We start from the raw sequence: 10,810 nt of genomic DNA on the forward strand, positions 1-10,810 counted from the left end.
GGGGGGATTGGCGGCCTCGGCGGGACAGGGGGAGATGTTCGGGGTGGTGGGGAGACCTCTCCTCCCCAGCTCCTCCCAGGCCTGCTGGGAGGCGCAGGTTTGGTTTGGTCTGGTTTGGTTTGGTCTGGTCTGGTTTGGTCTGGTCTGGTTTGGTTTGGTTTGGTTTGGTTTGGTTTGGTTTGTTCTGGTTTGCTTAAAGGCCTGTGTAAAATCTTCCCTTTCCAAAAAACAGGTTCAGGCTGAGGCTCCTCTCCCTCCTGAGCCAGCAGGGGATGGGAGCAGGGGATGGGGATGGAGAAGGGAAAGGGGATGGGAGCAGGGAAGGGATGGAGCAGGGATGGGGATGGAGCAGGGAAAGGGGTCAGGAAAAGGAAAAGGGGATAGAGCAGGGAAAGGGATGGAGCAGGGAAGGCTCAGGGAGGCTCAGGGCGTCTCCTGCTCCGGGGTCAGCAGTGGCTCTTTGTTCCTTCTGGGGACCCCTGTGAGCTGCCTTTGGAACGGGAATGTGCCCCGAGCTTTGGGGAGCGCAGCAGGGATGGGATTTTCCTGCTGCAGCACTTCCCTGGGAGCTGGGAAGCGTCGAGTGGGGACGGCGGTGACGAGAGCGCTCCCGGAGCGGATCGGGGCCGTTCCCATCTGCCAGGGCAGCGCGTTCCTCGCCGGGAGAGCCCTGCACGCCCGTCCTCGAGCCCGAACACAACCCCAGGGGAGCCGGGAGAGGAGGGGGAAGGCGACTTTTCCATGGATGTTTAACGCTGCAGTGCGTCAACATCGCAAATCTGAGGATTCTGTCCCGGCTTCCCAAGTTCCCCGCTCCCGAAATAGAGCTCTCCCCTGTGTTGGAAGAGGTCCCTGCTGCGTCGTTTTGCAGCGGGGAGGATGTGATCTTTCTATATTTGCTTGCAGGACAATAATACTGACGGTTTCTATTTTTAACCCAGGGCAGAAATGCACTTGGGAATGTTCGGGGAGCGGAGCAGCCCCGGCCCGGCCGGGCTCTGGGAGCTCGGGGAGGGCCTGGCCCCACTTCTGGGCTGGTAAAGAGGGGCCAGGCTGTGCTGGGATGATCCCCCTGCTCCGGGGGGCTCCGGGGGTGTCAGGAGCAGGGACGAGTGGCATCATCCATCCCCCTCTTCCTCCCGTTTCCTTCCCTCTGGAAGCGTGCCTCTGGCGTGTTTCCAGCTCCGTGGTGCTCATCCAGGTGCTGCCACTCCTGAAATCCCTAAAAGCACCTCAAGACCTTTAAAATATGTACGGTTTTGGGGTGGTTTTAAAGAAGAGCAGTTTCTGTCGCCACCTCCATCGTGTAGAAGCGGTAACTTGCCCTTCCAAAGCCCTCAGAAATGGGAGGCAAATTCCAAAACCGGCACCGACTCGAGTGGCCACCCCGAATTAGGGGACGGATCGGTGACTCTGGTTCTGCTGCTGCCACCCTGCCCCGCTCAGCTGCCGTCAGCAGCGTCCTTTGCGTGGCTCCTTGCGGGGTTTTCCAGCTGCTGACGTGAGCTGGAGCAGCTGAACTCCGTGCACCTCCCATCTGGAGGAGAAAACAGGGATTTAGGGCGGGACCCGCTCCCGGGGGGCTCCGTTTCACCCTCAGGGCTGGGTCCGGAGAAGGCGGCTGCTGCCATCCCGGGTTTTTCTCTGCGGTGGAAAATCCTGCCAGTCCTCTGTGCTGCGTTTCGTGGTGCTGTGAAGTCCCTGGCTGCCGAGGCCGAGCAGCGACCCCGGTGTGTCCACGGGATTTCGGGTTGAACCTGGCGCTGCGCAGCCGTCGGCCACCAAAGGGTTTGCAGCTCTGGCAGCCAGGGGGGATTCATGGAATTAAGGTCGGAAAAGACCTCAGATGTCATCAGGTCCAAGCTCTGAAGGGTTGCCGTGTCTGCAGAGGTTGGCAGCGAACAGGGATGAGCAGAGAAAGGGGATGAGACCCTGCACGGGGAGAGGATTTGCCGTGGTGCTGGGTGATGCTGGAGCCCTGGATGGGGCAGGTTTGGGTTTGGGGCTGCAGGTTTGGGTTTGGGGCTGCAGGTTTGGGTCTGGGGCAGCAGGTTTGGGTTTGGGGCAGCAGGTTTGGGTTTGGGGCGGCAGGTTTGGGTTTGGGGCAGCAGGTTTCGGTTTGGGACAGCGGGTTTGGGTTTGGGGAGGCAGGTTTGGGTTTGGGGCAGTGGGTTTGGGTTTGGGGCTGCAGGTTTGGGTTTGGGGCAGCAGGTTTGGGTTTGGGGCAGCGGGTTTGGCTTTGGGGAGGCAGGTTTGGGTTTGGGGAGGTAGGTTTGGGTTTGGGGCTGCAGGTTTGGGTTTGGGGCAGCAAGTTTGGGGTTGGGGCAGCAGGTTTGGGTTTGGGGAGGCAGGTTTGGGTTTGGGGCAGCTCCTTTGGGGCTGCAGGTTTGGGTTTGGGGCAGCAGGTTTGGGTTTGGGGAGGCAGGTTTGGGTTTGGGGCAGCTCCTTTGGGGCAGAGAGGTGGCTCTGGCTCTGGGACTGCCCTGGCCGGACAATGGCCGGAAGCCGGGAGCGCTCACGGCTCCCGCGGCCGCTGCTGCTCCTCCCGGGCTATTTCCATCGCATTGTCCGCGGCGCAGGAAGGATGTCTCCAGCCTTCTTCCTTTTTGCCTCCAAGGGACGTGGGGCAGGGAGAGGAGGGGATTTGTTGTGCAAGAGGCGGTCGGGAGGAGGGAAGGGGAAAGTCTCCTCCTGCTTCGGGATGGAGAAATGCAGCCACAAAAAGGGTTCCTGGCTTTTGGGGGTGGTTTTAGCGTGGGCAGAGCTCGGGTGACAGGGGAATGCTGCAAAGTCCCTGCGGTGTTTTTGCACAGCTCCTGCTGCTGTGACCCGGCAGAGCTCAGGCTCCTCGCTACGGCGCAGGAGGCCAAGCTCCCACGTGCCAGGAAGTGAAAGTAGAATTAATTAAGACGGGAAATGATCTTAATTCGTTCTGGCTAAATCCCTTTAGCAACAGCAAACCCCAAATATCGGAAGCAAAGCTCTGGGTCGGGGCACGGCCGCATCTCTGCTGTCGCTCAGGGGTGGCCGGGACACATCCCTGGGGGTTTGTCTGGCACAGCCTTCCCAGTTTTACCGGGGCTCTTGGTGCTTCCCTGCAGGAGCCAGGCTGGGAAATGCCCTTCTCCCAGTGACCTGGATCCCCGCTGAGCCGGGATCGTCCTGGGACAGCCACGGGAGCCCAAAGCCAGCTCTCACAGGTGCTGGCGTGGAGTCCGCCCTGGCACAGCTCCAGCTGGTTTTTCCATGGGGGAGCAGAAAGCTTTGAGGATCCCTTTTGGCTTTTTCCTTTGTGCCGCGGTGGGTGGGGATGGAGCTGGGGCTGGTTTGTCCTCCTCGAGCAGCATCGGTCCCCGTCACGCTCCTGGGACTCGCTCCCTACCCCGCTCCGGAGCTTCCTGACACATCCCAGGGTCAGGGCCAGCCCCTGGAACCTGCCAGGAGCACCGGCAGCTCCCGGATTTCTGCTGCCCGGAGGTGTCCGGCAGCGCCAGGGCGATGGAGCCACGACCTGGCTGTCGGGGCCGGTTCTGCGTGCGAGGGAGAATCACAAATCACGGATGGGCTGCGGCCTTGGGAGGGTCCCACGGGGTTTGGGGTGACGTCCTGCCCGCCTGCCCCGCCTGGTTTCAGCCCCCCCAAGGTGTGTCCCGCTCGCCTGGGGTCCCCGAGGGAGGAGGGATGGCGTGGAAGGAGGGGATGGGGCAGTTCTGCTGTGCTCTCCCTTCTCCCGGCGAGCGTGGGGGAGGCAGAGGAGCAGAGTTCTGGAGGAGCTGCTGCAATGAAATCCCACTTTAGCTTGGGGTGGAAGCTTTTTCCCCCAGGTTTTTAAAACCCCGGCGAGAGCCGGGGGGCAGCTCCCTTACAGTTTATCCTGTTCCACGTTCCTGCTTGCGAAGGGGAGAGGCTCCGGTGCTCTTCTGCAGGCTGGGGGGGGTTGGAGTGGGCACCCCTGGGCGCAGGAGGAGGGCTGGAACTGTGTCTGGACGCTGCTTCACCGCGGCTTCCCCCGGGAGACCTCGGCGTTTCCACCTGCTGCCGCCCGGTGCCAGCATCTGCCCGAGCCCACGCAAAACCTCCCTGTTTATTTTGTCTAAAAGCAAAATATCCCCCAGAGGAGCGGGGGGAGGAGGGATGCCCGCTCTGCCTTAATTGCACTTAATGAGCCCGATGAGGCCGGCTGCCAGCGAGGGCTCTGCCAAGGCTCCAACGCGCCCGTGAGAACTCCGGGGTGTGGCAGCGGCCGCGCCCTGGATCGGGGATCCCAGAGCTGCCGGGGGCTGCTCTTCCCACAGCCTCGGTGGGCGCCGGGACCCCGAGGAGCCGCGGGGACCCCGAGGAGCCGCGGGGACCCCGAGGAGCCGCGGGGACGCGATGCCAGCCGTGGGTGAGTGCTCCAGGCGGGCACGGGGGGCTGGGGCACAGCGGTTCCTGCGGGGGGCACCGGGAGCGTCTCCCGTCCGGAGCGGGGGCCGTGGGCTGGGGCCGGGCGTGTGCCCCGGCGTTTGGGTGCCAGGTGGGCTTTGAGGGCCTGGATGTGTGCGGGATTCTCTGATCCTGAGCGGCTCTGGGGGCTCAGTCCCCGCCGTGAGCGCTGATTCCTCGTGTCCGGGTTGTTGCTGCTGCCCCGGGCTCACCGCGAGCCTCTCTGCTCATTCTTTTTTTCCTTTTCCTTTTCCCCCCCGTTTCCGAGCGGCTCAGCAGCAGCGGCATCTCCTCTTTGTGGGTTAAACCCCCGGGGCAGGGCTGCTCCGTGCGTGTGGAGCACTCACACACCCAGCTGCGCCCTCAGCCCCTGCGTTCCGCCGGAGCCTCGGCCTCCTCCAAGGCTCCTCTTCGGCAATCCGGGCGCTCTTGGCATTTCTTCGCGGCAGAAATCCTGCCTGGTGCCTTCCCTGTAGCTTCTCTCAATCCCGGCTGGAATTCCCCAGCGCTCCAGCATCTCCCCACAGCTGTCTGCAAGCCCCAGCTCCAGGCCGGGTTTGTCCCAGGAGGGGGCTGTCCCCAGGTTTGTGCCACGCTGGCTGTCCCCGCTGTCCCCAGGGTGTGGCTGCTGGGATCGGGGCAGGTTTCGTCCTCCCCTGCGCTGAGGATTCGACACCTGCACCTTTCCCGGCTTCGCTGGTGCCAGCCCTGAGCTTCCCCAGCTTCTTCCCCGGGAGGGGAGGCAGCGCCCGTGGGGAAGGGCACCCCGCGTGTGTTTGTGCAGGAAACTGAGAATGCTGTGGCTTCCTCCCCGAGACAGAAATAACTCTCACCCTGGGCGCCGGGTCTGCCCTGGGGAGCTCCTCGGTGGCTCCTTCTCATTCACCCAGGGGTCAGCACGGGCCAGGTTTGGGGTGAACCCCGCCTGGGCCCTGGCTGTGGTGCTTGAGCCCTCCTGGGACCGCACAGGGAACTGAGTTTGTGCCTCTTTCCCTTTGTGCCCGTGGAGCCGGGGCTGCCCCTGCTTCTCCCAGCTCCTTCTGCTTGTCCTGGACCCCGGGGTTTTGCTCTTAAATTTTCTTTTCCACCCTCCAACCCAGCCCCGGACCTCGAGCAGCGTTTGCCGAAGGGATTTCCTTCCCCGCGGCTCATGGGCGGCTCTAATTAACGAGCAGCTCCTAATTAACGGGCAGCTCGTCTTGAGCAGCCGCTTGCCGGGAGTGGGCATCGAGTGATCCCGGCTCGTTTTGTCCCAGCGCTCCCAGATCGAGCACGAAGCCGCTTCGGGCAGCGCTGAGCCTCCCCCGGGGGCTGTGACTCGAGCTGGGCTCTTGCAGGCAGCAATTAAAATAATCAATCGGGGCCGGTGCCCGGTGGATGCCCCGGGCAGGGCTGAGGGCAGCAGCGCGGCGGGAGGAGCCGCAGAGCTCTCGCTCCAGAACCGGTTGGGAGCGTTTCTCCAGCGCTTGGGCAACGCAGGAGAGAGAGGTTCTGCGATCCTTTGATCCCCCCCTGTGGTTCCCGTGCCGATGGAACCGCGGCTGCTGCGGGCAGAGCTCCGGCCCCGAGGCACCGGCAGCGCTGGCAGCGTCCTGGCGGCAGGACGGAGCGGATCCGCGGGCAGCAGGTGATGCCGGGCGCCGGGCCGGGCCGGTGCTCCTTGCCGGGAGCCCGGAGAGGGCGGCGAGGCTGCTGGAGGGCTCGGGGGTGTTCCAGAGCCGGGGCTTTGCCCAACTGCAGGTGCCGCCTGTGTCCCGGTCCGTCCCTGCCCGGTCGGGGATTTTTCACCCACGAGCCCCTGGAGGAGAGGAGCCGGGCGGTGCGGGGGAGCAGCCGCTCCCCGCGGGGCGATTGCCGCAGGGAGGAGCCGGAGGGGCGGATTTGGGCTGGGGGCTCTGAGCAGGGAGGAGCCGGAGGGGCGGATTTGGGCTGGGGGTGACGCTCGGGGCTCTGAGCAGGGAGGAGCCGGAGGGGCGGATTTGGGCTGGGGGTGATGCTCGGGGCTCTGAGCAGGGAGGAGCCGGAGGGGCGGATTTGGGCTGGGGGTGACGCTCGGGGCTCTGAGCAGGGAGGAGCCGGCAGATCCCGGCCGGGCTGGGTGAGGCAGGTGAGGGGCACGGTGCGCTCCGGGGGATGTTTCTCTTCCGAGAAGGGAGCGATTTCCCCCGAATGTCGTGGGTCTCAGTGATCTGAGGCCGCCTGCCCCGCTCTGGGGAGCGCCTTGGCTGCCCTTCAGCAGAGCCCTGCGGTCGCGGCCATCCCGGTGCTCCTCAGGAAGCCGCGGCTGTTGCGAGGTTTCCTGGGGATTCCTCTCCCTCCTCCGCTCAGCCTCTCCCGCGGGGGCTGCTCGGGATGGGCTCGGTGACCCGCGGGGGTGGGAGGGGGCAGGAAATGGCTGCCAGAGGTTTCCAGCTGTGCCAGGGCTGCGGTGGGGATGGAGCCGCTCCCGTGGCCCGGCTGTGGCTGCAGGAGATGAGCCCCTCGGCGCTCCTCTCTCCCTGCTGCTGCCCACGCTCCGGCCGCGTTTTGTGGGACCCCTGAGGCGGCTCCGTCCTGCCTGTGCCCGGGATTTCCTGTGGTTTGGCACCTGAGAGCTCCAATTTCGGCCCGAAAGCTTTTGCCGCGGGGTTTTGCCCCAGCGCGTTCACGGCTGGGAGCTGTGGGGGCTTTCAGAGCTCATCCCTGGGAGAGGGGCAGCGCCCAGGGAGCTCCTGCCGCTCCTCCCGGAGCAGGAGGGAACAGGAATGAAGTTGTTTGGAGGTTTGGGCAGTGCCCGGGGTGAATTTCGTGTCTGCTGTTAAGGTTTGGGGTCTGGGGTAACTCGGTGGATGCGGGGTCACCTCGGGATCCTCTGGACCCCCCTGGCCCTGGAGGCAAAACACTTCCAGGGCCAATCTGAACATGGATCTGAGAGCCTGTGGAAGAGCTGCTGTGAAACACAGACCTGGGTCACCTCCAGGAGTGTCTGATTTAGCCCTGAAGCGTTCCCTGCCCCTCTCCCTTCAGCAGGAATCCTGCCCCGTCCCCTCCGTGGGTGCTGTGGGAGCAGCGGAACCGGGATTTGGGCTGGAACAGCTTTAAACCAGCAGCACCTCCAGGCTCCAGAGGGGTTTCCTCCCTGTCCCTGGACTCTGGGCTGGCCCTGAGGTTTCTCGGGTCCCAGAGCTGTGAGTTTCAAAACGAAATGTGCGCGTTTGTGGGGAGAAAGTTCCAGGGAGGGTTATTAAATGTCTGACTCAAAGGTCACGAGTTGAAAACAACCGGGGAGAGCAATCACGGGGAGCATCTCGCCCTGCTCTGCCTCCCCAGGCCTGGTGTGGGGCTCCTCTCCAGGCTCCAGCAGGGAATATCCCCATTTCTGTGCTTGGAATGCCTGAACAACCGCGCTGCTCGCAGGTGCACGGCGTGGCTGGGTGTGTGGCTGAATCCTGGTTCGTGCCTTTGCTTGTGGGAAGGGTTTTGTGCTGCTCTGGTGACTTTGCCAAACTTTAATCATCGTCTGTCTCAAATTTTTTTTTTTTTTTTTTTCCCCCTGGTTCTGGAAACTTTCTGCAGAAGGAAGTTTGCAAGAATCAGAGCAGAAAAATTTGGGTTTACCCTGGTGGAAAAACTCTCGGGGGGCTTTTCTTGGAGCAGCACCAGCCTCGTCTCGTTCTGGAGCGGGAATTTGGCGTCTGGCGGGGAGGGGAGGGATCCACCCGCATCTGGCTGAGGCGTAAAGCCCCAGAAACTCCCAGCCCATGAGCTCCAGAAAGAGTTATCAGAACTTGGCACCCGGCTGATCCAAACATTACATCTTCCCTGAGCATCATCTGCTCTCTTATGGCTCCTGCGGGACGCGGCCGGCGCTCTCTCCGTGCGGGGACAGCTGAGGCGGTGCAGGGCTTTCCCTGGAGCTGCTTTCCCTGGAGCTGCTTTCCTTGGAGCTGCTTTCCTTGGAGCTGCTTTCCTTGGAGCTGCTTTCCCTGGAGCTGCTTTCCCTGGAGCTCCCATCCCTGGAGCTCTCATCCCCAGAGCTCCCATCCCTGGAGCTCCCATCCCTGGAGCTGCTTTCCCTGGAGCTGCTTTCCCTGGAGCTCCCATCCCTGAAGCTCCCATCCCCGGCGCTCTGCACTAAGGAGAGAAAGGAGGAAAATGCCCCAAACACTGGGATTTTGCGGGATCCTGCGAGGAAACCCGTCGGGGACGCACGAGCAGATGGAGGTAGGGGACAAAGGGACGCGTGGGGGGGTCCCCACTGTCCCCCCAAAAGCTCGGGGTGGTTTGGTGATTTTTTCTCTCGTCATTGCGGGGAGCAGCGTTTGTTCCCTAATTAAAGGCGGCGCCCCGGGGCCCGGCGGGGTTAAACGAGGTACCCCAGCTCCGGGATTTCCTATTTCTCGAGCTCTCCCTTTGTGATCTTCGCGTTCTTTCAGCGTCGTGCTTTTGGTGTGGTTTCGTAGTTAAGTGTTTTTAATTTGAGCGAACTCCCTCCAGCTCGTTCCGCGCTCCGGAGAAGACCTTTTCCCTTTTATTAGAGAGGAATGTTTTTAATCACCCGCATTCTTCAACCCGCCTGAACTCTGAACCTTTCACAGCAAATCAGCAGAAAGATGGGAAACGCTTTGATAAGAAGGGATGGTTTATTGGGAAAAAAAATTTAAAATAACCCTCAAAAAACAGCCTGGCTTTAACTGCTGCTCCACCCCAGAGCAAGCCATGGGCAGGCAGGGATGAGGACAGGGATAGACAGGGATGGGAATGGGGATGAGGACAGGGATGAGGACAGGAATAGATGGGGATGGGAATGGGGATGAGGGCAGGGATGAGGACAGGGATAGACAGGGATGGGAATGGGAATGGGGATGAGGACAGGGATAGACAGGGATGGGAATGGGGATGAGAACAGGGATGAGGACAGGGATAGATGGGGATGGGAATGGGGATGGGGATGAGAACAGGGATGGGAATGAGGGCAGGGATGAGGGCAGGAATAGATAGGGGTAAACATGGATACAGGCAAGGATAGACAGGGATGAGGACAAGGATGAGGGCAGGAATGCAGGCAGGGACACAGGCAGGGATAGACAGGGATATAGGCAGGGATTCAGGCAGGGATACAGGCAGGGATTCAGGCAGGGATACACGCAGGGATACAGGCAGGGATTCAGGCAGGGATTCAGGCAGGGATACAGGCAGGGATGCAGGCAGGGATGCAGGCAGGGATTCAGGCAGGGATACAGGCAGGAATGCAGGCAGGGATACAGGCAGGGATGCAGGCAGGATTTCAGTGAGGGATGCAGGCAGGGATGCAGGCAGGGTTTCAGAGAGGGATTCAGGCAGGGATTCAGGCAGGGATACAGGCAGGGATGCAGGCAGGGATGCACAGAACAGCAGAGCTGGGATGCCGCTGCTTTGCTCCTCAATAATCTCCCTGCCCCGCTTCATTCGCCTCTTGCTTTGTTCCCCTCTTATATAAGCCCAGCTCTGCTGACGACTGATTTGCCTCTTTAAAAACAATCAGGAAATGCCAAAGCAAAGATTTCTGTGCTGGATTTTTTTTTTTCTTTTCTTTTCTTTTCCGGGACGGCTGTCTGGCTGGGAGCAGCATGACCGCTGGTGGCCCGAGTGACACGGGCCCAGCGCTGCCACCCCAGCCCGGGGAGCTGGCTGCCACCAGGATTCACCCTGTGCCGAAGCTCCTCGGGATTCGGGGAGGTGCTGCGGTGCCAAGCGGGGCTCCCCACGCTGCCCCGGGCTGTCCCACAGCTGTGTGTCTGTGTGTCTGTGTGTCTGTGTGTCTGTGTGTCTGTGTGTCTGTGCGTCTGTGTCTGTGTGTCTGTGTGTCTGTGTGTCTGTGTGTCTGTGCGTCTCTGTCTGTGTGTCTGTGCATCTCTGTGTCTGTGTGTCTCTGTGTCTCTGTGTCTCTGTGTCTGTCTGTCTGTGTGTCTGTCTGTCTCTGTGTCTGTCCCACCTCGTGGCTCAGCCCGTGGCCCCTCGGCTGCGCTCCCTGCTCCGTTCTGTGCCGGGAGCCTGGAAAATGCTGGTAACGCGTGCCGGGGCTGGAGCACAGAGCCCTCATTCATCCGCGGCCGCTGCTCTGCCCGAGCACCGCAGGGAGACTCCGTGTCACAGCCTCCCCTTCCCGTGGAGGAGCCACGGGCCGGACCTGCAGCTGCCGGCCCGGGCACAGTTTGGGCAACGGGCTGCTGGCCCCACGGCTCTCCCAGTGCCAAACTGCATCCCGATCCCAAACTGTGCATCCCAATCCCAAACTGTGACCCCAATCCCAAACTGTGCATCCCGATCCCAAACTGTGCATCCCAATCCCAAACTGTGACCCCGATCCCAAACTGCATCCTGATCCCTAACTCTGCATCCCGATCCCAAACTCTGCTGGGGTTTC

Source organism: Hirundo rustica, chromosome 30, assembly GCF_015227805.2.
Source record: "Hirundo rustica isolate bHirRus1 chromosome 30, bHirRus1.pri.v3, whole genome shotgun sequence".
In the NCBI taxonomy this organism is placed as follows: Eukaryota; Metazoa; Chordata; class Aves; order Passeriformes; family Hirundinidae; genus Hirundo; species Hirundo rustica.